At 39.9% G+C, this 27,899-nt stretch overlaps 1 protein-coding gene and 1 long non-coding RNA gene across 2 annotated transcripts in view; one reads left to right on the top strand and one right to left on the bottom strand.

The window, feature by feature from the left end:
- Positions 1 to 27,899, bottom strand: part of GAP43 (growth associated protein 43) — a 98,642-nt gene that overhangs the window by 52,474 nt on the left and 18,269 nt on the right. The window lies entirely within an intron of this gene.
- Positions 9,413 to 27,899, top strand: part of LOC140709818 (uncharacterized) — a 43,151-nt gene continuing 24,664 nt past the window's right edge. Inside the window, exons 1-2 of the long non-coding RNA XR_012090533.1 lie at positions 9,413 to 10,094; positions 19,060 to 19,152. This is a non-coding gene — a long non-coding RNA (uncharacterized lncRNA). The remainder of the gene's footprint in view (positions 10,095 to 19,059; positions 19,153 to 27,899) is intronic.

The raw sequence follows: 27,899 nt of genomic DNA, 5'->3' as shown, positions 1-27,899 counted from the left end.
TGGGAGTTTGAGACCAGCCTGACCAACATGGAGAAACTCTGTCTCTATTAAACATACAAAATTAGCCAGGTGTGGTGGTGCATGCCTGTAATCCCAGCTACTCGGGAGGCTGAGGCAGGAGAATTGCTTGAACCCAGGAGGTAGAGGTTGCTATGAGCTGAGATCACGCCATTGCTCTCCAGCCTGGGCAACAAGAGCGAAACTCTGTCTCAAATAAATAAATAAAATTGATGAAAATATTCATGGGAGATTGCTGGAGAATCTCTGCTCCCCTCTATTTACATTTAATCTGTGTATTGTTCTCCAAGGCTTAAGGGGAGTGGGCTGGGAATAACTAGTCCATTAGTTATTCAAGAAAGGAAGTCTCCTTCCTTAAACTGGGGTTGGAAGGGCCCAGTGTTGTGATGAGGCACATTAATCATGCTGGTCATGTACCAAGGCACAAGCCAGACAGAATAACTTGACTAAACTCGTCTAGAAAACTTTGGGGTATAGCAGACATAGGTATAAGTCATGTAACTGAATCAAGGGTCAAAATCACTGAGACTCAGGAAAATAACTATGGGAAGTCAGCCCTGGGAGGAAGCATCTCCACTCTTCAGCAGTGGGAGCAAACCCTCTAATGAACACTGCCCATTGCAGAAGCACATGTTGACTCCCTCAAGAAATGACAGGCTCAAAGGACAGAAGGGCTGGCAAAGTGAGGGGGACACTAGACTCTGCTCTCAGAGAGGTTGCTATGCCTTTAGCAGCCACTGTGAGCTAGAAACAAAAGGGTGGAACTCCCCACCACTCAGGCAAAAAGGCTATTACAGACCAGTCCATGAGAGGGACTGTGAGGCCTCTTCTGCTAGCAACTGAAGACAGAAGAAGAGCTGCAGGAAGCCAATGCATCAAGAAAAAGACAGAAAAGCAGTCTACCAGCAGACAAACTCCTATACTACCACCAGCAGCAAATCTTTCCCAGTTGAGAGACCCCAAGAGCAAAGCACAGGCCAAGCTCCTGAAGATGGTCAGAGCTCACCAGCAGGAAGAGAGCCCCAGAGCCCAGGGAACTTAGCATAAAACAATCTTCTTTCCAGGTAAGACACTGTGAAGTGTCTTTTGTTGGATACTTAAAAATGTGAGATGCAACAAGATAAGTATTTACTTAAATTACTATAGTCTTCCTACTATAACAAATAATGATTGTTCATCTATTTTTTCTTAATTAAACTCCCTTCACAAGTTACAGTCTGACTCAGTAGGTACTTGAGACATTTTGTTCAATGAACAAATGAGTGAGAGACTTTTCTCACACACTCTACCACACACCCTTCTTCAAATATTGTCACCCTTGGTCCACTTCTCTGTCTTTTCCCTCTTAGTTCTTATGATCATCTGCCATATGTTTTTATTTTATTACTAACTGAATCTTCCCTTGGACTATAAACAATCTGAGAGCAGAACTTTATCTGGTTTTCACAATCTTCTAAGCTTCAGTGGCTAAAATACTACTGGCACATAGTTGATACTAAAAAAAAAAAAAAGTTATTTTTAGTTGCTGCATGACCACATGCCACACTGCGTTGGAGCTCAGAGAGTATAAATGGGCAGCACTCAGCTCACTGGCTGGGTGTTCTCGCTCCAGGTTACTCATGCTGGAGCCTTCATCAAGCCACTCTCCAGCTGTCACTCTCCTTTCTCTTCTTACATGTATAAGTGCACAGTATGTACATTTAGTATTTCAATTCAATCCTCATCACGATCATGTGAGGAACACATCACTGTGCCTGTTTTATAATCAACACAGATGAGGAACCAGGAAGGAGCCCAGTGTCATCCAGCTTCTGAATGACAAGGCCCACGCTTAGTCCTCCTCCTATAAAAGTTAATATTCCCTGGTGCTTAAGAGCATAGGCTGTGGAGTTAGACATGTGTAAGTTTAAATTCCTGCTCTGCCAGTTACTTGGTAGATCCTGACCTTGGGCAAGTCAGTTTTAGGTTCCTCATCTGTAGGCTGGGGGAATAATAAAACTATCCCATTGGGCTGATAAGAGAATCAAATGAGTTAATGTACATAAAGCACCCAGCACAGTCTCTGACACTTTGTACATACTCAGAAAGGGGTGGCTGCTACTATTATTCTCATCATAATTATTGCCATCACCATTATTCTCTCAGAGTAATTTCTGCATCATCATGACACTAAGTTAAGGCATGTTGATGAGATAAATATCAGAGGAGATTTGGTCACAAGACTGTATCCATCTTGATGGTTGTAGGTATCATCACTCAGAGAGTGGAAAAGCTATTTCTTAACTCTACAATACTACTGAGCTATCTATTCTCAAAGAGATAAGCAGAAAACCATGTAAAATGTGCCACAATACTCAACTCTGTTCTTTCTTATCTTGGGAAGGGGGAAGATCTGTTTACATTGTCAAAGTTAAATCACAGTCCCACTCCACTATCACCTGACACACACCAACTGATTCCTTCTCAGTCTTCTCTAACTTATCCCCCAAATCTTCACCTAGTGTAGCAGCTTGATGATAGAAATTCGCTGAAACTAGAAATCTCTTCATTCCCAAAATATGTCCGCTTCACCTGACATCCCCCCCCGATACACACACACAAATTCATTTAGCCACTATTTCATATACAGCATCTATCCCATTGATCCAACTATATCCCTCACACATCTAGTAAAACAATTGCCTCTGCAGGTTCTGGGAGCTACTCTATGTGCTTATGTGTGGTAATACTCAAGCCTGATACAAGTTATAAACGACACTGCCAGACATTTTGTAGGGGACTAGCTTAGGAACATCTGGTACTGAGGATCATTATAATTTGAAATTGCCAAGCCAAGTATATCCAGTGCACCCCCATTGGATAGTTAGTAAAGCCCGAATATTATGTACCTCATATCTAGTAAGGATACACAAATGTGTCAGAATGCATGCTAAAAGTCTGGTGGGAGATAGAAGGAATTTAAGACCCCATTTGCCAAAGGCTGTGGTGGGGGGAAATGACAGTGGTTTAAATTTAAGCATTACAGGTTATGAAGTACTTTCAACTTAAAATGGTTCCTCTGAGAACTATAATGAAGAAGGCTAAACAAGTGTGCCACTCCCTTTAAAAAAATACGGAAACACAGATTGTGGAAAGTCTCACAATTAGTAGAATGGGTCTTAAACTTAGCCCTCCATTCTCTTACATTTTAAGGAAACTAATAGAAAATTCAATCTAAGAATTCAACACTAAATACTTGAAAAGTATTATTGAAAAAGTAGCAACCCTAATATCAGCTCTAGGACTACTTGAAGTAGTTTTAATGAGCAAAATTGGTCTATATTTCAGATATTCTGAAGGGGGTGGCTCCAGAATCTCTGTGTAGGAGGCATTAGGGGAAAGAACACATTTGCAAGTGAGAGCTGAGTGATTTTTCTTAAAACTGTACTTGTATAGCAAGCATACTGCTTTTTGAAGTATACCTATTTATTTGAGGGAGGCCCATGGGATGATTTTGCAGGGACGGTGCTATCTATCAGCAGCAACTTGTACACACCTTAACATTCTATAATAATCACCAGGTGAGTGATTATCCTTGTAGAACAGTATTTGAGAAATCTAAAAAAAAAAAAAAAAAAAAAAAGAGCAAGTACATTTCTACATTTTCCCTTGATTCTAGAAGGTATGTTGTTATATTCTTCCACTTGTAGAAGAAAATAACTGAATGCCTTTTTTTCGGGACTGGGGTGGAAGCGGATTGTATCAGGTACAAGGCATGTAGTTTGAGCATGCATAGACTTCCATTTTAATTAGATTTCTGTCCCCAAGCTGCTGGACAGTTTAAGGAAAAATACGCAGTCTTCTAGAAAAATCTTTAACTATTAATTTTGGATCTAAGTTTGTTCTTGTTGCTTATGTTGCTATTGTCCTTGTTCTTATTTTCTTGACACCCTCTTCATTTTTGGCACTGAATTCTCTCTCGATGATCAGTCATTGACACTCATTGATTACTTGTTACTTGGCATGGTTTTGGGGTCAAAAGATCAGAGTTTGAATCCTGGCTCATTCATTGCTTAAATGTATGACCTGGGATAAATTACTTAATTTCTCTAAATTTCAGTTTTCTCATCCCCCATATTAGAATCCTAGTACCTATTGTGCAGAATTTTTTTGAGGCTGAAAGAAAATAGTATTTGTAAAATGCTGGGAAGAAGACAATACAAGTGAAGTAAAAACTGCTACTTTCTGGAGACTGGGGAGTGAGTGAATTATATGGTAAATATTTTATAGTTTTTATATATTTTATAATAAATATTTTATAGTTTTCTTTTATAGCTCCATAGAGGGATGTTTCAGTGATATGCACACTTAAAAAAATAATAAATGCCTCCCACCAACACATATAAAAAAGTGACCTTTAAAAGTAATGACATAAAATACCTTCATATGCTTGGAGAACATAAAAATAATAACAAATTTTAAAATTATATGTCAAGCACCCTTCTAAGCACTTTTATATGATATAGACACACCCCTAAACATATTTATAACATATAGTTTTCATATTAACTAATTCAATTCTAAGAACAAAACTATGCAATGGGTACTATTATAAATGAAAAGACTAAGTAGAAGGACTTTAGTTAAGTAATTAAGTAATTTGCTTAAAGTCATACAGCTAGTAAGTGTCAGAGCCAGGGTCTGAACCTAAAATACTTGTATAGGTTACATGTGAGGTAAAATTACCCTGGAAAGCCAGAAAGTCAAGAAGTCAAGTGAATGAAGACTAGGTCAATCTGCTCTCTGAAGGTTTTTCCTCAAGTCTTTCAGGCAAGGTAAAAAGTGAAGCGCAGGGTGGGATAATTCAGAGCAGGACTTTGTCGTCGTCAGTGTCTGCCAATGCTGGCCTAGTTCACTGTCTAAAAGACTAGGCTGCAGAGTTGTCACTCCAATTTTATCTTCCTGTTTTGAGATCTCTTTACAATAGAAAAGTAGAAATAAATTTTTTAAGCAAGGGCTGAGGTGTTATGACCTCGTCACCTACGTGATGCTGTGACTCATTTTCCTTGTGAAGATTTTGACAGGGAAAATTCACACTTGAGATGTTGAAAACATCCCAGAGACCAGGTTCCCTTTTAATTCTGAAAGCGAGAGAGAAAAATATCAGAGAGCAAGGAAAGCAATACTGGGAGAAGAGGGAGGGAGAGGGCATCAGGTCAGGAACTATGGCTATTTAATAAATGAGAAAAGCAAATGAATGGACTAGAGTCAGACTTATGCATTCTTATCAGAAGGAAGGGGTTGAGCAGGTGGTAAAGAGAAGGTTCTGCAATTTATTCCTGAGTGTAAGGATTTAAATTCAGCCTGAGTTCCTGAATTAAACATTGCTTTTTACTTGAACCAACTATTCCTGTTCCTTTTTTCACAATCATAGTGAGGTATATAAGGAAATCCATTTAGAGCTGTTTCATGCTCGCCATACAAACAAGTGCTCTGAATCGAATGATATTAAAAAAGTATCATATTATTTATGCAGCAAAGGTTGTGGGGAAAATGTTGTATATGTTCGATGACTGTGTAGTTCATGGTACAAAGCACCAGCACACCTTCCAAACCTTTTGGAGCCATCAAAGAAAGAAAATTCCCTTTTATTTGGTTTGGAAAGCTGGCAAGCAAATTTTACAACTCCTGAATTAATTTATATGAACCTGCATTCAGTGATTAATAATAATCTAATCTTTGAATGAAAGAATTTGGCTAAATTGGGTAAAAATAGGGAGATACTGTCTAATTCTGTGGTCTTGAGGTCAACGAAAATAACTTTCTACTTGATATATACACTACTATGAGATGTGCCATCACCCTCTCATAAGTGACGTCACATGGCCCAAAGGGATGTACAGAGCACCAAATTAGTGAAACTCCAACAATGGGGAACTTTACAGATGTGTTGCTGCATGGTGGAGACTCTCCTGAGTTCAAGAGGTGATGTCACCACTCTTACCGGGATTCTGATTTACTCATCAGAAACCAAGGATTCCCCATATTACTGTATCAGCTTAGAATTATACCCAAGACTAGGAAAGTTGATTCCCAGAAAAATCCAGTAGCCAACTCTCCCTGTGGTTTGCAATTTGACAGTTCCTAGGTGGAAAATTCCCTAATTTCTCCCCAAGCCAAATTTGCAATTCAAAGTCATATCAAAGCCCAGTAAGCTGAACCAAAGTGGCCTGATACCTCTGCAGCCTCTGGTAAATGAGTATGCATCTGTGTGACTATGCTATGATATGGAAGCACCCAAGAAACATACAACAGAAGGTTTAAATCACTGCAGAGAATCAAGGCAATAACACAAGTAGCTGGTGGCGATAGTGCAGTGGGTATGCAGGGAGGACCTAGACAAAGATTCTCCTTTTACCAAATGTCAGAAATTCTACCTAGGAGTACTGTTCTCATATTTTAAGGTTGAAAACCGACAAGAAAAGCTAACACTATAACATTCACTCTAAGAAGCTCTCCTCCTTAGTCTGTCTTCCACTCTGTGCAACATATTTTATCAGAGTAAGCTAAAATAGAATTGTGGTTTCATTACGATATGCCCTTCCCCTTCCCCCCAACCCCCACCAAAAACAAACTTTAGACATTCCCATTGCTTATTAAGCTAAGAAGATATTCATTGCTTTGGCATTTGAGAAATTCATGAAATGGTCCCAATCTGCCCTTGCCACTTCTCTTGTGAGCACGCTCTGTGGTTTGCAATTTGACAGCTCCTAGGTTAAAAAAAAAAAAAAAAAAAAAAAAAAGCCCTAGCTTCTCCCCAGGCCAAACTTGCAATTCGAAGTCATATCAAAGCCCAGTGGGCTTGACAAACCAAAGCCAAGTCAAACCACCCTTCCAAAGCAGGCAAGCTGCAGAAAACCGAGAAATGGGTGACACTGAAGTTTGCCTGCCTTAGAAGAACCTCTGCCCAGTTATATCTTAGTGGCTTGTTCAACTCAGATGCTGCACAAAGGCACTTAGAGCTAAATCTACACATCACATGCAGAAGTGCAGGACAGATGATAGTGTTGAAAAAAAAGCACAAAAAACTTGCTGGGTTCCAGTGGAAGGGCCAGGCCGGTGAGCTAGCAGCATGCCAGCTGCACTCCCAGCTGCAAGGGAGTGCAATAAGCTGCAGCTGGGAGGACACTTGTGGAGGTAAAAAGAGCTTTTTTAACCATCTGAGTTCAGTAAATTGCTTATGTGTGACAGAAACATTTTGTGGAACCAAGTTAAATGGTGCTAAGTCACTAGACAAAGGATCGCACCCTCCAGCTCAAGACACCTGTCACTAGGGACTATTTCTAACAATATCTCAGATCTGGATGAAGACAAGGCAGTGAAAGGTATCCAGATTAGCTAAGGGAGCACAGTGACCTGGCAACAGAAACAAAAAGGGCTTCTTAAATCCCCAGGGCTGTTCCCTCAGCAAGAAGGAAAGGCAAGGAGGAAAGATGCTGTCTACAGCCTAGCCGTTCCACATGTGGACCAGCAACATCTGCACCACTAAGGGCAGTTTGGGCTGGCAATGCAGACTGTCGCCGCGCCCAGGCCCACTGAACCAAGATCTGCATTTTAATAAATCTTTTGCACATTCAAAGATGAAATACACTGGCCCACAACACTCAGACTAAACACACCCATTCTGAGAAATCTACAGTTCTTTTTGAACATTTCTTTGAATGAAAAGCTTCAGACAGTTTCAGAGGTGCCTCTATTATAAAATTCAGAGAAATATTTAAGAGCAAGAAATAATTAGCAGCAAGGAGGCCAGGCCTGACATATCCCAACCTGACTCCAACTTTATAAAAGTCTCTTCACTTCTCTGGGCCTGTTTCTTTGTCTGTACATTAAGGGAGTTGACTAGGAGACTTAAGACAGACATTCAAAGTGTAAGTTTGAATTGTGTGCAAATGTATATATGTTCCATTTCCCTCCTTCCCTAGAAAAGAAACATCTAAGAAGTTATCTGTGATCTTATTCTATTATCTGGAATGGACAGTGTCTCCCCCACACTTTGGCCTGTATTGTCACTTATCTTCTAAAATTATACATATATATGTGAAATTACATATATATATAAGTAATTATATGCATATAATTACTGGAAATTTTGGAATATGTATGCAACATGAGGATCACCAAACTGAGAGAGCACAAAACTTCTCCGCTGGCCAGCCTCCCACGCGGCAAGACCCTTGACTGTGCACAGTCCAGGATGACTTGACCCGCATGCTTCGATGAACTGCTAAATAAACCACCTCAACAGGAAAGCAGACACCTTTCTTTAGGCACCTAATTCCCACACTCTCAGAATGCAGTAACAAACCCTTCATGATTCAGCAAAAAGCTAAACATTCCCCCAAGCCTCTGCGATGAAAAAGTGAAAGATTCTAAAGAAATGCCTTCCTTCACAAATTTTAAAGCCAAGTTTTCAGCTGTGTTGAAAATCTGAATGGAACTCACTGTCCTAGTTGCGGGGGAGGGGGCTACTAAAAATAAATAAATAAGATATGCGAATCACTGTTATCCTCTACCACAGCTGGCTTCAACCTATTTAAAAAGGAAAAGAGGTCAGTAAACTGAGAGGGAAGGTTCTAACCCTCATGAGCTTCCTACACTCATCACTGGCAGATGCAGTATTGTCTCTCCACTGCCCGTCTACACTCGTTGGTCTCAGTTGTTCAGTCATCAGCTTTTAGGGATGGCGACCCATTCTGACCCTAAGAAGCTTGCTGCCTGACACCTTGGCCCTCTTCCCTTTTCTCTCTCTCTCTCATGTTTTATTTTAATTTTTGCTTCCCCTTTCATGTGGACCTGAAGCCACTTACAGCCTGTGACAAGCCCATCACATCGTGGTGTTCAATGTTCATTCACATTATTGAATGAATGAACAAATGCATGCTGGTGCCATGTGTTTCCAAGCGAAGAGGAAATCTCACACCAAGTCTAAATTTGGCCACGTCTACAATCATTTCACTTCTTTCCACCTGTTTCATTTTACCCTCTTCCCCTGAAAAAGAAACCTGTGTGTAATTGTCTGTAGAACCTACATTTCATAGTGAGAAATGGAAAGTTCAAATGAAAAAGCTTAGAAAACTTTTCAAAAATTGTAATAATCATGAAGGGCTATTGTTTTCCAAATGGAGTCTCTGACCTTAACTCCTTAGCTGTTTTTCTTTCCTGTGCTGCCTTCTAAAGACAGGGTATTGCTGTTTAGTTTCCAAAGGTCCGCTTTTGCTGTCAAAGAAACCTTCCTGCTGGTCGCTCTTCCTTTCCCCTGCCCCTGCTAGAGAAAGAGGTGCAAACAGCCCGAGGAATGCTAAAGTGCTTTTTGCCGCCTCCAAGCAAGGAAAAACTGGGCGGGACGACAAGGTTACTTCCAATTGACCCAGCTTTCTCTCCTCTTCCCTACCCGCTGCTTAACCTTGGCTGACCCAGGGCTGCTCAGTCCGCGGAAGCCGGCTGCAGTTGCTGCTGCGGGTGGGAGGTGAAGGCCAGCGGGCCAAGAAGGGCGAAGGAGAGAGCCCGGTGCATCGCCCCTGAGTGCCCTCCTCCCGTGGAGAGACCTGGGGCTCTGGGCTGACGCTTCTGTTTTCCAAGAAGCAATTATCTCCCAAACAAGAGATTGTGGAGATTCGTTAAAATGAAAGCGAACTCCCGGCTGTTCGGGGAGCACGAGGCCTCCCCGGAGTTCTGCAGAGTTGGAGGAGGGGCCTCGCGGACGGCGAGCGCCCGGTGGCTGCCTCTGGGGGTCGCTCCGGGCAGCAGGCGGAGGCCGCGCCACGCCCTGCGGTCCCCAGGGTCTCTGCGGCCGAGGCCACGCCCGCAGCACGGCCCGAGCCCGCGCGGCGGGGGCGCAGAGAGCCGCTGACTGACTGCAGCCGGGGAGAAACAAAGAGATGAGATCACACTGCTGAGCCGCCGAGGGAACGCCTAAAGAAGGCAGAAAATGAGACGCGAAGAGGGGCTCATGGAGTCAGAACGCAGAAGGCGGGGCAGGAAGGCCAAGGCAGAGAAACGAAGCCCTGACTTGGAGAAGGGAAACCAGACAGTTTGTAAGTCCAAGAATAAGAAGCAAAGTGGGGAGAAGGAAGACAAGCCAGAACCAGCCCTACTTAGGAAAAAAAAAAGTTTGCTTCAACCCTGTCCTCTCCTCTGCTGCCCGTCACATTGTTCTCTAAACTCCCACGATTTGTGTCAGTTCTTTAAATCGTATTTTGTTTTGTTTGAGTCTGGGTCTAAGGATGGGCTTCAGAGTATCCCTGAAGTAGTATGCAGTATATTTGGTTTATATGATTATTTCAGTGTTGAATTCTCATAGCTTTTCTATATGTCGAAGGTACGTAATACCCTAAAGAAGGTTAACTGTTACTAGGCCACACCATTACGGAAAAGAAAAAACAAATAGAAAACAGCTAACATGGAAATGTTACCAAGGATGAGGAATTTAGTAATACCTTGTCTCTTTGGTTAATCAGATTAATACCAGTCATCCAATCAAAATAAACGTTTTTGGCTGGGTACGGTGGCTAACGTCTGTAATCCCAGAACTTTGGGAGGCGGAGGTGGGGAGAATTGCTTGAGGTCCGCAGTTCGAGACTAACCTGGACAACATAAGGCAATTGTGTCTACAAAATATATTATTATATATATTATATGTTATAAATATATATGTATATATAAATATATATATATAAGCCAGGTGTGGTGTTGCACACCTGTGGTCCCATCTACTCAGGAAGCTGACAGGTTGGAAGATCCCTTGAACCCAGAGGTCAACACTGCAGTGAGCCATGATGATGCCACTGCACTCCAGCCTGGGCAACAGAGTGGAGACCCTGTCTCAAAAAACAGACAAGCAAAGATAAACATTTTGAAGGCAAGAGGCCAAAGGCAAATACGTTTTTATTTAAGGGAAGACTGAAGATTGGATTATGAAAGACCAAGGGGTAGGGAAGAGAAGCCTGCCAGGTGCTGCCCTGAGGTATGGGCTGGATGGTAGAGAAAAAGAACTCCTGGGCCTTTCTTTTGGTTTTGCCTGGGGCTCCTTGAGGTAAGTCACCAAAGGAGCAAGGCCAAATCTCATTACATAAGATTATTTACTAGAAATCTAAGACTAATTTGTTCTAGGGCCATACTAGCTTCTCACCCAACTGTAAGTTGATTGAGGGCAGTGACCTTATCTGGTTTGTCATTCTAACAGCAGCTCCTAGCATAGTCTGTGGGACTTAGTAGGTACTGAAAAAATATTTGCGAAAGAAATTAATGAATTAACAAGTGAAAGACAGTCTTTTCCCCACCTCCCCATAAACTGATCAACACCCAAGAGGCCCTGGATCAGTTTCACCATCTGGTGGTAACTATGGGTAGTTGACACATTCTCACCCAGTGTTCCTTTCTTCGCCTGTGGGTGAACACACACCCAAGCAGTCTTTCTCCTTAGACCCAAGCAACTCACCTCTCCTACACTTCCACTTTAGCTTATCACCTGCTCACATAAGCCACTCATTTCCTCTTTTATTCTCTCTTTATCTGTTTTATCTTTGTCCTTTCCCCACATGGTGTTTCTTCCAACCTTTGCCCATCATGAGAAATCATTTTATCCATACCTCTTTTCATTTATCTTGAGAATCTCATTCTGACACAAAAGTAACTAATACAAAAGAGTTTTGCTATAATTTTCATTCTCAGTACTGTTGGGGGGGCTAGCACAATACTTGTAGACTAGAAAAGGGAAATTATATACACACACAAATACGTGTATATATAGTTTTTTATATATTTGCATTTTTAATGAAGTTATATATGAAGAAATGGTTCTATTACACTCCAAAGCCCAGTAACATTATTTTCTTCTATGTTTCCATTACAAACACATAGAATTTCAGTTACATTTTGGATCAATCTGAGTTTTACAGACAGGTCTGGAAATTTTAGGATATTTCTGTGGGGAAAGTGTTTTATGTTTCAGGTTTAACAATTTATTTTTAAAATACAATCCATTTTTTACTAGGAAATTGCTTGTTTTTCTAAGAAACTTCTCTAAGGGGCTGTTCCACTGACTCACACTTTTACTTTCTGAGAATGATGGAAAGATAACATTACTATTATTACAAAATCAAAGTTTAGGTAGATTACATAATTTTCTCCCAACCAGATTTGGATTAGCAGAAAAAGTCCTCTTTTACCTAGATCAGGGGTTCCCCACTCTCAGTATACATATTTACACTAAAGAGGCTTGTTTAAATCCGATTCATAGGTTCAACTTTCAGAGATGCTGACTGAGGGAGCCTGGTATAAAGAGCCCAAACTGTATTTTAGTAAATGTGCTAGTGGGCTGCATCTATGGTCCTTAGACCTGAACTACAGTCCTGTTTGGAAACAGCTTCCTTGATTTTATTTCAAACAGTTCAGAATTTTCTATTTCTACCCTATTACCTCTTTACTTTCAAGTCAAGTGGATACCCAGCAGCCGCTATCCCACACAAATGACCAAGAAACGCTATTCTAAATTCCAGCATGCACAGACCCACTGAACATAAGACACAAGGCCTAGAAGAGACCATCACACCATGTCATTTCATAGCCATTGAAACTGAGACCAAGAGAGTGAGTCAGTAGAGCCCCAGATAGATCTGGGGCTACCCTCACCACCTCCTGTGTTTTTGTTTAAGTCCCCAGTGCATGGAGTATGAGACGGCTGAATTTTGGACAAAGTAGATAACTGAATTAGATCATTAGTGTCAAAGGCATGCTTTGGACTAAGGCATGTGGCAGGTCTCAATTTATTAACCTTCCATCCCAGGCCTGAAAAATCCAGATTCGCAGACTAGACTGTTCCTGTTGTATTTCAATCATTCTAACATGCCTTGGTCCTCCTGGGTAGTTCGTGTGGAATTATAAAAGCATAGCTTGAAAAAACTAGATTATGCTTTTCTGTCCCAGAAGCAAAATCCCCCAGTTTTGCATAATGTCATTGAATATTATAATATTCAGTGTAAATGCAAATTAACTTTCAGTGTTTGATCACATTTACCAAGTTATGAAATACATATTGGTCTTATGCAAAGTTTTGGTACATGTGAAGGTACTGATAGCCCAGTTCAGGAGAAATCCCATCCTTTAGGCAGACACTAGATCCCTGTATATAATATTCTGCACATATTTGACATAATTTAAGAGAATTATACAGAGAGAAGATAGTGAAGCTTATAGTGATATGCATATTTGCAATAACAGACCTGTTCAATAGCTATTCTAATACAATAAACTGACGTTAGTGTTATGTCTTAATTTTTAGGGATAATACTGATTACCATATAGTCACATAAATATATATTCTGGGGAAAAGCAAGTATCTACAACAAAATAAATTCATTAGTAGAAAGGATTTCATCTAATTCTTGTGTGCAAGGTAACATTGGCTTTTTGAATAAGGAACCATTGACTCTAGTTTCAGGAACCCTGATCCCTGCCAGACCCTTCAGCAATGAGTTCAGAAATATTCTTGTGTTCACAGATCAAGAATTTGACCACCTTGATGCAACCTGACCTCACTAAAGTTTAGTTCATATCTAAGTTACACAGATCTCAGAGGTATGTGGGGCATGAGAAGTTTCCTAATCCTTCCCTCTACTCAATACATATTTCTTTCCTGGAAAACTTTATAATTGAAGATTTTTACTACTTTCTTTAGATGTGGAGATTTGCCCAATATCACTAGAAATTTTTACATATACCAAAACATCTGAATCATTTCCTAGGTGTCTCTGGACTTCCCTGCTAGATGCCACCCGATGAATTTCCATATTCTTTAAATGTCACCTCACTCAGCAATAGACACTAATGAGACCTCTGCACAGAATGTTACAGCTGCACTGTACTGTGTACATTTCTGGAAAATGGACTTGGTATTATTTTCCCCCAAGAAACCACCAATTTACACATCTGTTCTTTGCAGCAGTGGATATAATTATCATGATGCTGTTTATAGGAACATGACCCTCTGAAGGGACACTGGCTAAACATCTGTAAACAGGGATAAACATACTGTGTTTCTTTCTCAAGCAATTGGAGTAATTTTTGCTGGAGGGGAAAAAAAGCCATCTTTTGTCCAGCCAACGTTTGGCAGGATTCGCTTTTCTGAAAGTGTGACTGTGTGTGATTCGTTATGCCCCAGGAAGGCGGATTTACTGAAGCACTCTTTTGACTCAGGAACATAGTGTTCAATTAAAACAGGGCTTTAACAAAAAAAGACTGCTAAGAGAGGTGAGCTGAAGTAGCATTGGGTCTGCTCATCTTTTCCTCAGATCTTCCTGGGATGAGCTGGGCTCTTCAGTAAGGACCGTTTGTATTTTCTAAGTATCTTTCTCCAGAGAAGAACTTTTCAGATAAACTCTCCTCCTTTGCTGTTTCATCTACTGGATAAGTGGACAAGTATGTGACTTGCTTCAGTTTATATTGAAATTGAATAGAATAGTCAATATTTGAATCACTTGGTACTTCATTCTGAGCACCAGACAATTCTGTTTTATACATATTGTGGACAACTGATAAAGTGAAAACAATTGAAATATGGATGTATTTTTTTTTTTTTTTTTTTGAGACGGAGTCTTTGCTCTGTCGCCCAGGCTGGAGTGCAGTGGCACGAACTCGGCTCACTACAAGCTCCGCCTCCCAGGTTTACGCCATTCTCCTGCCTCAGCCTCCCGAGTAGCTGGGACCACCACAGCAGAAAACTTCAAATCTGTGAGAGTCAACTGAATTGAATTTTTCAGCCTTAAAAGAGGCAAAATCATCCTATCACAGAAGGAATGCATAAATGCCTATAGACAGTGGATTTGATGTTGGGGGAGTGGGAAGGGGAGATGTGGAGACCAGTATTTCCTCCCTACTCTTGATCCACATGTTGTAGAAAATGTTCATTAGGGCTCAATTTTTTTTTTTTTTAATTTCATATGTTAAGTATCTGAAAAGTGATACATGAATCTGTCTTTCATAGGAAAATTCATTAAAGATGAACAAGGCAAAGTGTTATTTTTAATATAATAGCAATATCTACATTTGGATGGAATTACTCAAACTCTAGGGCCAGTGCAGAGTGGGGACTTCAGAGATAAGGCCCAGAGGCAAGATTAGAAAACCTAACATACAACCAGGATTAGGAAGCAGGTGGCAAGTCTCTAAACAAGGGATTTGAACCAGATGGTCAAGTCTTTTTCAACTCATTAATTCTAAGAATCTATAAACTTAGTCTTGGGAGAAATAAAAGTTTAGGAGGCAGAGGTTACCCTTGGTGAAATAGTGGTATTTCACTGTGCCACACAAAGTGGAGACAGACACCATTCTTCAAAAACTTTTTCTAGTCTCCTTTGACATTGGAAAAATTACCCTTTTGTTTATTTTATTTTATTTTTAAGACAGAGTCTCACTCTGTCACCCAGGCTGGAGTGCAGTGGCAAGAGCTCGACTCACTGCAACCTCCGCCTCCTAGGTTCAAGCGATTCTCATGCTTCATCCTCCCGAGTAGCTGGGATTACAGGCATGCACCACCACACCCGGCTAATTTTTTTGTAATTTTAGTAGAGACAGGGTTTCACCATGTTGGCCAAGCTGGTCTTGAACTCCTGACTTCAAGTCATCTGCCCCCCTCAGCCTCCCAAAGTGCTGGGATTACAGGTATGAGCCACCGCACCCAGCCCAGTACCTCATATTTTGGGCAAAAAGACAAAAATTTATATGCCCTGTTGTCAGTATTCTCCCAGATGAGGTATAGAAACCCAGTCTTGAAGTTTTAGCTCAGCCTTACCTCTCATTTGAGTGTCTGCTTAGTCTAACCTAACTAGATCCTTCAACTTGCCTTAAAATTTCTTTGGCTGGTAACTTCCTCTTTCAGAAGTTCTGAATAGCAGAACACATTCAGTTGCAGGAGTGTATAAAATTGTACAGAATCCACTGTTAATAAGTTATAGAAATTCTCCTGTCAGTACATTTAGTAGCTACTATTTGTCTCAAGATGGTGGTCTGAACCAAAATTACACTTCATATCTATTCATTTTCATCAAAATCTGTCAAGCCTTTCAAAAATTACCACAGTGAGAAGTATATGGAAGATATTAGGAACTTAGCTGAGACATCTTAATAAAAATAATTTATTGAACACCGCATAGGAGACTGGGTGCAGAGGCTCATGCCTGTAATCCCAGTGCTTTGTGAGGCTGGTGTGGGAGGATCACTTGAGCTTAGGAGTTTGAGACCAGCCTGGGCAAGAGCGAGAGCCTGTCTCTGCAAAAAAGTTTGTAAAATTATCTGGGCATGGTGGCACATGCCTGCAGTCCCAGTCACTCGGGAAGCTGAAGTGGGAGAATTGCTTGATCCCAGAAGTTGAGGCTGCAGTGAGTTATGATGGTGCCACCACTGCACTTAAGCCTGGACAACAGAGCAAGACTCTGTCTCACACACACACACACACACACACACACACACACACAAAAGAGTGCTGGATAAGAATCATCAGGAATACAGGAATACAGAGATGTAGAAAATACAATTCTTTCCCTCAAAATAATTACTGTTTACATATGGTAACAACAAATGAAAGAATTCAATAAATAATACAAAAGATAGTATCTTCAGAATTAAATGAGCGGCACAGTTTATTTGTGGAGAATTAGGGGAGAGATGGATTTTGGGGAAAGGTGACGGACTCAGTTTCAATGGTGAAGGTTTGGAAGGAACTAGACACCTGGTAAGCAACTAGAAGCATCTCAGTACAGGAAATATAAACTTGAGTGTCTTATGAGAAGGTGATAGTTGAAGCTATGGAGGTGGAAGAAAATTCTAATGGAGAGAATTAAAAATAAAAGATCAGAAAAACTAAGATTGTGTTTTTGTATCGCCTCTATTTAGAAGACAGAGGAGAAAGTAAAGCCAGCTTAGAGGAGGGGAGTAACAATTGAAGAGCACCAGAACAGGGGCCAAGAGTAGAGAGGATCCTAAGAAGGGGTGTTCAGCAGAGTCAATGCAAAAATGTTAAGTGAAGGCTGAGAATTTGCAAATGCAAATTACAAGGCCACCAGGGACCTCAGGGAAAGCAATTTTCGAACAGTGGGGGAGGGAGGGAAGAACAGATTACATGTGTTTAAGAAAAGCATGGGCCAGATAAAAATGGAGGAAATTACTATATTCTTTTGAGGTGTTTATCAGAAAAAGGAAATAGAGAAACTACAACCTTCTATTTCTATGTTGGTAAATAAAATGGAATGCAGCAAGAGGAAAGAAAAATATAGAAATGTACATATGAACTGAGTTTAGGATAGATTTTTCTCTTGATGCCAAGGTTAGGCAACAAGTGAGGGTTCAAAGTTGACTCCCTCTCATCCTAGATAACTGGTAGTAAAATTTATCCTGCCAAATGAACAAAAAAATTCATGCAACAAATTAAAAACAAATGATATACTTTTCAAACACTTAACTTTTCAAACAACAGGTCTTTCATATGTGCATGAGTTTGCATGCATATGTGTGTGAGAGAGAGAGAGAGGGAGACTTGACTTCATTTAGCAAGAAACTCATAATGTTACAGAACCCCACCTCCAATGACCGTGCTTTACTGAGGGCCTCCTGGCATATGGGTTCCAAACAATAAAACGTTTCTAGGTGTGACAGAATTGGATTTTACTTTCTTTATTATTATTATTGTTATTTTTTTTTTTCCAGACAAGGTCTCTCCCAGAGTGGAGTGCAATGGTACCATCACAGCTCACTGTGGCCTCCATCTCCTAGGTTTAAACAATCCTCCCACCTCAGCCTCCCAAGTAGCTGGAACTACAGAGGCATGCCACAATGCCCAGCTAATTTTTTGATTTTTTTTTTTTTTTTTTTTTTTTTTTTGTAGAGACAAGGTCTCACTATCGAGGCTGGTATGGAACTCTTGGGCTCAAAAAAAATCCTCCCACCTTGGCCTGCCAAAGTGCTGAGATTATAGGCGAGAGCCACCATGCCTGTCCAGATTTTACTTTCTTCCACATACCTTTTCCTTCCCTTTTAATTTTTAGAAGGAGTAAGACTAGAGTAAGAAATGGTGACTTTTAAAAATAATAGTTATATATCAAAGTTATGCTACTAGAGATGGTTATGTTAGCAAGAAAGCACCTGTGGATCTTCCACATGTGCAGATTCTAGTGCTGACTAGTGTCTGCAGAGTCTAGTGCTGGGTCTCTAGGGTAGAGCTCAGTGCAATGCGCAGAACCATTAAGATCTAATGTCCCCACTCAAGTCGAAGATGGAAGTGGGATTGGGGAGAAGGAGGAACAGAAGAATAGGAAATGGTATGGGAGGGAAAGAGAAAAGAAACGGGGCTCACAGAGAGAAGGGGATCCCATATGGCTACCCCAAATAAACTCTTAATGGACTGAAAGGTAATTTCAGTATAAAAAATACATGGTTTACATTCTTCTGAAACTTCCTGTGTGCACATAATAAGTACTGAGGTTTTCTTTTGGGTTGTAGGTATACTATAATGCCCTCCCTGATATTTTGGACCTAACCAAGAGCTTATGCTGGTGTATGCTGGGATAAGTTGCACTCTTTACCATAGAAATAACACCCAGTGAAGGGAGCCCTGTGAGGGATGTGAAGAGAAAAATAACCACAGGATGAGAGACAATGTAGCTTCCCACTAGGTTCCTAAATTAGTCAGTGTTTTCAAGATGGCTCCACCTGCAACAAGGCACTCACTCCTGGACGTTTGCAAGCATCATAATCATCTGAGGACCTTGTGAATGAAGTGTCTCCTCCAGAGATCATTTTAAAAACCTTCTCCAGGAGACACTGTCAGGTGATCCACAGAACACTTGGGAAAATGTTGCCTAATTCATTCCTGTCAGTTAGTAAACTCCCCTGAAGGTTTTTGCTTTCCCATTTTTACTCTGAACAGCCAACCAAGGCTCTTCACTAAAGGAAAAAAGAGGGGAGGGTTTCAGGATTTTCTTTTCTTTTTCTTTTTCTTTTTTTTTTTAGAGACGGGGTCTCACTATGTTGCTCAGACTGGTCTTGAACTCCTGGCCTCAAGCAATTCTCCTGCTTCACCCGACCGAGCAGCTGGGATTAAAGGTGGGAGTCATCACATGCAGCATCAACATTCAGGATTTTGACAGGATCCCCTGAATATAAACCATCCCATTTCTTGTCCTCTTCTTTTTCCTTTCTGTTTCAAAGCTATATCATTTTTCCACAAGGAACTCTGCTGAGATCTAAACATTTGAACTTATCCCTTGTCTAATGTCACATTGATTTCTTCTGTTACCCTTTCAGTCTTCCCTTCTCTATTATTCCCTTTGCTTTAACACAGGTTTCTCCCTACCTTGAAAAATAGCACCTTTTCATTACAATCTCATTTCTCTTTCTCCATTCAACACTGATATGGTTTCAATGTTTGTGTCTTTTTAAAATTCAAGTTGAAACTTAATCCCTAATGCAATAGTATTAAGAGGTGGGACCTTTCGGAGGTGATTAGGTCAAGAGGTCTCAGCAAGTGTCTTCATTAAAAGTATTGAGAAAGTGAATTTATTCCTTGTTGTCCTTCTGCCATGTGAGGATGCAGCAGTAAAGCACCATCTTGGAGACAGAGACCAGGTCTTTACTAGACATCAAACCTGCCGGTGCCTGGATCAGCGTACAGAACTGTGAGAAATAAATTTCTATTACTAATAACCAATCTGTGATTATTTTTGTAGCAGCAGGAATTGACTGAGAGAAATACCGAATTTCTAGATTTGTAGTCTATGCCAGTTATCTGTATTTCTTCTACTTCAATCCTCTTCTAAGCCTTTAAAATCTGGCTTTCATCCTCACTACTCTACGAAACTACCCACTTGGAGGTTATCAATGGTCTCTTTATTCCTATATTCAATGGTCTATTCTCCATTCTCATCCTTCTTAATCACTCTGATTTAATAGTACTGACCATTTATTTTAGAGCTTTCTTTTTGTTGGCTTCCCCGATCCCATATGCTTTTACTAACTGCTCTTTCTTTTTCTCTTAATGAAGTATCTTCTGCTATTGAAGGGTGAGTAAGCCCTTCACTCAGCTCTTTTCTTTCTAACCCTTCCTCAACTAATGCCATGAAGATGAATAAGCTCTCAATCAGCCTTTGAGTCATTTGCCCCCTGTACCCTCTGCCTCCACTTCTGGACCTTCAGTTAGTCATTTCTTTCTGGATGTTTTCCTCATGCTGGCCATGCTGGAAATAAAAATCATTGTCTTCCTCACCAAATCAGTTCTTTCTTTTATCAGTTCTGCCAATAGCCCATCCATTCCAGTAAATCTAAGCTAGAAATATTATAATCATATTTAATTCTCCACCCATCATAGGGCAAGTTAGGGGGATTCTCCTGGCTTATAGGGTGCAATAGGTTGGAAATGGGACAATGGAATTCAATGCTGAAGATGGTGTCCAAGGATAGAGAACAGAGCAGGAGATAGAGTCCAGTGGATAGAGGAGTCCCAGTCTCAGAGGCAAGGACAGCATATCAGATAGGGTCTACCTAAAGGAGTCAGAAGCAGAAAAGAAGGTTGAGGTATACAGTCAGCAGTCCAAGAATTAGGGAAATAAAAATGGAATGCAAGTAGATCTGCAGAAGGGCCCAGTGTATTGCGTAAAAGAAGGACTACTTCCATGACGAGCCTTGTCACACTGTCATACAGCCTAGACTACAAGACAACTGGTTAGCCAAACTGAAAGGGTCATGGACCACATGTATTGGCAGAGACTTGTCTTCATGTGTCATAGGCACTGAAAATGACCCATTTTTCTTCAAAAGATCTGCAATTCATTTCACATTTATATTTCAATTATGAACACTCTAGTCCATGGTTTCATTTTCTCTTCCATACACGTTTCAAATGATAACCTCTTAACTTGCTTCCTGCCTCCAGTCTCCCATGCAGTCCTACATGCACAGGTGCCATAAATGCTTTTTACATCACTTTGCTCCCCTAGCCAAAAGCTGCTAATGGCACAAATTTCTTGCCCTATCATGCTGGGTTTTGTTTTTTTCTTTTTTCTTTTTTTGGCTATGGTTTATTAGGCTGGTCTCCTCAAGGCTCCATGACCATGCCCCATGTTATCCCACTTCTCTGGAATGCCTTCTCCTCTCCCTTCATACTGGGCACTCTCCTAGTGTTTTCCCTCTTTAAAGCTTTCACTTTCCCCCGCCTCCTCCTGTGAATCCTGAGCTTTTATAGTACTTGTATACTTTAATTACAAACTGCCTTGTTTTGTTATTTTTATGAGTGTTATTCTTTAATTTGTACTTATTTCTTAAATATCAGCCTTCCTTCTCTGTTTTAGTTCCCACTGCTATTAAAAAACAAAACATAAAACAAACATAAACTGGGTAACAGTAGCTAACGACAGAAATTTATTTCTCACCATTCCAGAGGATGGGAAGCCCAAGATCAAAGTGCTGACAGATTCGGTGTCTAGTGAGGGCCTGCCTTCTGTATAATAGACCGAGCCTTCTCATGTTCTCACATGGCAGAAGGGTTAAGGAAGCTCTATGGGGTCTCTTTAAAACGGCACTAATCCCATTCATGAGGGCTTCACTCTCATGACCTAATCACCTTCCAAAGTCCCCACCTCCTAACACTATCACACTGAGGATGAGGATTTCAACAGAGGAAATGTGAGGGGAACAAACATTCAAATCATAGCACCCTCCTTGTTGGTGGGATTTGTATCCCTCTGCCCCCAACACAATGCCCCATGCTACCTCTAATAGACTTTGGTTCATTGTAGGGGTTCAGGAAATACATGTTGGTTGTTTAGTTTCCTGAAAAGAGATACTTAACATATAAAGTGGAGTGAGAAGAGGGATTCTGACACATATTTTATATTAAGACTCATTTGCAATCTGGTACCAAATCGCAAATGAGTCTTAATGGAGAGGTATCTTGTGGTTGGGGTCCATTCTAATTATGTCGCCTCCAAAAGAAATGACAATCTACTAACTTAGAGCACTGCAAATATTTCTGAGGGTTTATATTTAATTCAAGATATCCAAAGGGGTTTCCCTCTTTTGTCTTAGATTACTTCTGCTTTCCTCTGTTTCTTCAGTATGATTTGAAGTTCTCTCTCTCTTTTTCTCTTTCATTAGAACCCTTCTGAGCCCCCACCTATCCTATAAGGCAATATTGCCTATCAGGCTTATCCCTGAATCCTTGTCATATCACCAAGACGCACTGTGCAAAGTTTAAATGCTGTAATCTTGAGGTCTTATTCTTCAGCTACTATCCTTGACCAAAAGGCACTGGTTAATTGAGTCTTTCTGGGATCCAATAAATCGAGAAAAATTTCTAACACAGTAGTAATTAGTTGTACAAGCAAAGCAAACCTAGGAAATGACAGCTTTGGAAGTTTCCACTGTGCATATAAACAGTTGGCATAAGCAGAATTGCTTGCAGGAAAAAAATCTTTATAGGTCACAAATGTTGGACAGATTGGTGGCCTAGGCCAGACAATCTGTTTATCTAAGGCTGACTTACCCTTGGCACTGAGTTTCTGGATCCTGACAGTGAAAGAATAATAGGAGGTTCTTAGATCATGGTTTAAGAATAATCTTGGCAAGAGGCATAATCCAATATGGTTTAGTTATAGGAGTAAATTAAAAATTTTAAAAGTTAGTCCAACACTTAATTTTTAAAAATTATTATTAAACCAAAGTTCCAATAAGTGACAATTGACCATTATCTTAAACCCAAACTAGAAATCTCAAAAATCCCTAAAATTCCAGAGTTAGAGTTTTGTGTCTGCCTATGTTTGCATGCTACTTTACTTTTTATTTTATGAGACCTTGAAATGCCTTACGTCTTACCACAGACAATGCTGAAAAGCCTTAAGAAATATTTTTCTGGGGATATTTCTAAGCATTTTACAGATATAGTCATTTCATTTTAACTCTTAAGATTCATTCCAATGCTTGATTTGTGTATGCAAACAAAACTAAACTGAGTTAAGTTTTCATTCAATAAAAAGAAAGAGTGTTCTAAAATATATTAAGAGGTTTGGAGACTTTTAGATCATTTTTGTTTTGTTTTTTTTGTCACCAAGATACTAGTATTTACTGGGTTACAAATATGAAAATTTAGTATTTCACTTCCATCTCTGGATAGCAAAAAGAATGACCAGGTACAGTGAAGTCTGACAGAAACCAAAACAAGAAGATAAAGTGAAAGAGTTCACTAAGTTAACTGTTCAAGCACTTCCACTCTGATTCTTCTTTGGTCTCTGCATCTGACTTCTTGAATAATGAGGGGTAAACAAGAGTTGGTTGGGCCTCACTACTTTGAGTGAAGGCTAATTTGCTTTTACTCACTTCAGAAGTGTTGTATTAAATGATTAGCATCAACACAAAAAATATTAGAGATACTGCACCAAAGCCTGAACTCCAACCTAACAAGGATGTCATGGAAAATAATTAATGAATCCTGTAAAGGGAATAGACATATTTGATTCATATATTTATCTATATCCTTTCATTTATAGTAGGCACTAAATAAAGATTTCCTAATGAATAAATGAATAACTCATAGATAAGATGCCTTCTGAATTTCTTCTAAATCTTGAGATACCATGAAAGCAGTAGATGATCTGTTGATAAACAAAAGTGATATAGGGGCCAACAATACATACACTTTAAAGTCGTCTCTCCCTGGAGAAAGATAAAAGACTGAATAGCTTTGGCCAGCCACGGCCGGCTTACGCCTGTAATCCCAGCACTTTGGGAGGCCGAGGCGGGTGGATCACAAGGTCAGGAGATCTAGACCATCCTGGCTAACACGGTGAAAGCCCGTCTCTACTAAAAATACAAAAAATTAGCCGGGCGTGGTGGCAGGTGCCTGTAGTCCCAGCTACTTGGGAGGCTGAGGCAGGAGAATGGCGTGAATCCGGGAGGCAGAGCTGGCGGTGAGCCGAGATCGTGCCACTGCACTCCAGCCTGGGTGACGGAGCGAGACTCCATCTCAAAAAAAATAGGCTCCTGGCCTCAACAAGACTGTTAGATGGATTCAGACATGCTGAAGTTACCTTACATTAGCAGAGCTATGACCTCACTTCTATCTGGAACAAAACCTCTGATGATCCAGCTTTGAGAATGCCAGGGGCATTGGGTTTTGATTTGAGATCAGGTTATAACCACAGAACCCAGTGTCTGACATTGTGCCACTTGCCATTATACATTTTATCCTTCAGTTCCCACAAATCAAATTTTCTTCTGGAATGTTTTCAGAGATTCATTTTTTAAAATTTCTCTATTTATAAATCACTGATGCTGAGAAAAGAAATATGCAGGATTTTAGCTACAACCACAACTATGTGGATTCACAGCATACTCAGTAATACTCAGTAACCATAAAGGATTTTTCTTTTTGCATTGAAACTTAAATCTTTTCTAGAAAATCTTGCTATTTTTATCTTGGAATGTTTTTTGCCATGTTGACTCTGAAGATTAACCGGGAATGCAAACAGGGCATGGAATGGATGTTCTATCTTATTCAGTGCTTAGAATGCCTCATGGTAACTGACTTATTGCTACAGGTTTCTTATCCTTTTTTCAACCAGTGTTTGAACTCCTCCCACTCTCACCCATTCATCACCCTGATAGTCCTGTCCAAAAACTATCAGGTAAAATACAATAATCACTCAAAGCCAGATGGTGCCAGTGGCAAAGCAAGCATTTCCCCTACAGTGCCTGCAATAAATAAATAATACAGTTACACTTGACAATTTAATGAGTATAAATTTACCACAGCAGGATAATCCTCCCCAAATAGTTAAACAATTAAAATACAAAAGGAGAAACAAATAGGCATTTTGTAGTGGTGAGCAGGACCAAATTCTTCTTTCCTCACTCTTAGGAAATCCACTGCATCACACACCTTAGACTGACAGCTAGGCTGAAAGAAATATATGGGTTACTGCTGGTTCAGATTAAGGAACAGAAATCAGGAAGGATGTGGAGGCAGGTGGAAATGGATGCATTAGCTGTAGCACGTGTTTAGCTTATTCTTATTATTACATCTGAACATAATTTAAGTGCATTCATATATTCATAAAATAAATATTTGTAGAGTACCTGATATATACCAGGCACTGTACTAGGTTCCAGGAAATATAAGCCACCAAAAGAGTAATGGAGCTCTCACGGAGTTTACACACCACTGGTGCCAGCAGATTATAATAAGTATTTTGAGTAGATACAAGGGTTATAGAAAATAAAATGAAAGAGAACAAAAGAGGACAGATAAGGAGTGTTAGGGTGGGTTGCCATTTTGCATAGGGTAATTAGAGAACTTCTCCTTGATAAGATTTAAACAGGTGAGTTTGAATACAATCCTGAAGAGGTAAGGAAGCTACTCATGTGAATATGTTGCAACAAAGTATTTCGGGCAGAACAGTGAGTACAAAGCTCCCAGATTATTGCAATAATCCAGGTGAAAAATATTAGCAGCTTGCACCTGATTTCTGAGTACAGGGTTACATCAGTAAGATTTTTCATTGCAAGCAATAGAACTTGAAATGGATTAGGATAATATCAGAGAGTTCACAGTATTAATGGCAAGGCTAGAGAAACAGGCTCAAAAATTAGGCAGGAACCAAGTGAAGGTGGACCCGGGAAACACAGTCAAGGCAAAACCACCAACTGATTAGAACATGGGTCCACAGATACCATAGCCACAGACAGTGGATACCACCATCACTGAAGATAATTTGTAACTGCCAATTGCATCTTTACGTCATTCCTTGAAGATACAAAGTGGCTGAGCCTAGGTATTGAGATGTCTACATTTCAGCTCCTTGAAAATGATGAGCCTCTCTGGTTTCTAAGTAGAGGCAGCCTGTAAATTTTATTCAGCCTTTATCAGCCACATCTTTAAGATAAGGCTAATTATGTCTCTGAGTTCTAAGACTGCAAGAAACAACGTATATTAGCATTAAAGAGTATTGAGAGCATAGGACATGCAAAGTTTAAGTCAGTGGCATTAATAACTCATTTGTCAGTTAACCAATTGTATGTTCATTGAACTTCAGATGTGTATGCATACATTCACACAAACACACACATATACCCCCAAAATCCAGAAACTAGTCCTTTAAGAATCACCACAAAAAGCTATTTAGATATATGATTCACTTATTATAGATAAAATATCATCTTCAACAACAGCATCAACAATAACGAGTAATAACTAATGTTAAGCGCTTACTATTTGGCAGGCATAATTATAAGTATTGTAGGTGTATTAACACATTTAATTCTTAAAAATCTTTTGGAGTTGTGGTACTTAAGTCTTTAGATCTATGGATGTTCTATTATTTACAAAATTTATCCCCCAAACATCTGAGGCTTGTTGATAGTCACATCTACACAAGAAGAAACATTAGTGTAAGCCTATACTGGGAAATATTCTTGAACAATTAGGAAAACACTACCTGAGATTAAGTAAAATTATTTAAGAGCACATTCTAGAATAGACTTTTAAATTGACATACATATGTCTACCACACTATACTATGAGCTAATTCAGGGTAAAGAGTGTTTCTTTAAAAAAAAAAAAAAAAAAAAATTCTGTATTTCCAGTACCCGGCATAGTTCTTGGCTCATGGTAGATTACTAATAAATGTTTTTTGAATGAATAAAGGATTTTCATATAATATTAGAGGAGATATTGTCTCTAAAATTGGTCTTGGTGATACAGTCTGATTGAAAAATAAGATGAGTAAGAGTCAAAAGGTAGAAAATAAAAAAATAACTTCCAAGTCTTCATTTGTAAAAGAACCCTGTTTACTGCTGAATCACATAAATGCTGAGTTAACTTTAGAAAATTTAGGCATATGTACATCTAGGAGTTGGGAGTATGGTCTTCTTTCACTCCTCTGAAAAGAGTAGCACTGACATGGGAAGAAATTCCATCTTAGCCCTTTCCAGTTGAATGGCCTTGAGCATAGAACCTCCTAACATCTGCACCATGAAGGACAGGCTGTAGATCAGTGTTTCAAAACTGCTCCCCAGTCTTCAACAGGGGGTTTCAGAGGAGAGAGGAGGGAGCTGACCAGACAGATCTCTGGGCCACCAAACTCTGCTTTAGTGGCAACAACACCTTTTTATCTGTTTTACATTATTGGATTCTGAGAAACATTTCAATCTGGGTCAAAAAGATGCTGTGGTTAAATAAATACAAGATAAAAGAAAAACAAACTAGGTAATTCCTAAGCTTTCTTTAGCTCTACTAGTCAGTGATAATTATCACCATCAGGTATAAAGACAAAGAAGGTGACAACTTTTCCTTTGGAGCTTGAATAAAAATTTAGTAGCTTTAACTGTGGACCCAGTATGTGCAAGCATTGCATAGTGCCTTGTGAAATCTAAAACAGAGGAAACCTCAGGAATGAGCCTTTTAGCAGTCTCTAGGGAAACAGGAAAGTGCTGTGTGTGTGTGTGTGTGTGTGTATATATATAATATATGCACAAAACATATAAATGCACTCTTTCTCTCTCTATATATATGTGTGTGTGTGTTTTTAGCTATATGTGTGTGTGTATATATATATGCACACCCCTATGTGTGTATGTATACACATACACACACACACGCACGCACACACATAGACAATATGAGAAAAGGGGAATTGCTAAGGAGGTTACTATAGTGAATGCCATATGGAACCAGGTAGGGAATGAGGAAATGTTTTAAATGATTTTATGAAGAAGGTGATTTTTCAACAGAATTTTTGAAGGCAGAACGTGGTTTGGTCGAATGGAAGGAAAAACATTTCAGGGCCAGGTGTGGTAGCTCTCGC

Source organism: Chlorocebus sabaeus, chromosome 22 (assembly GCF_047675955.1).
Source record: "Chlorocebus sabaeus isolate Y175 chromosome 22, mChlSab1.0.hap1, whole genome shotgun sequence".
Lineage (NCBI taxonomy): Eukaryota > Metazoa > Chordata > Mammalia > Primates > Cercopithecidae > Chlorocebus > Chlorocebus sabaeus.
This window is presented reverse-complemented; position numbering and strand designations above follow the sequence as displayed.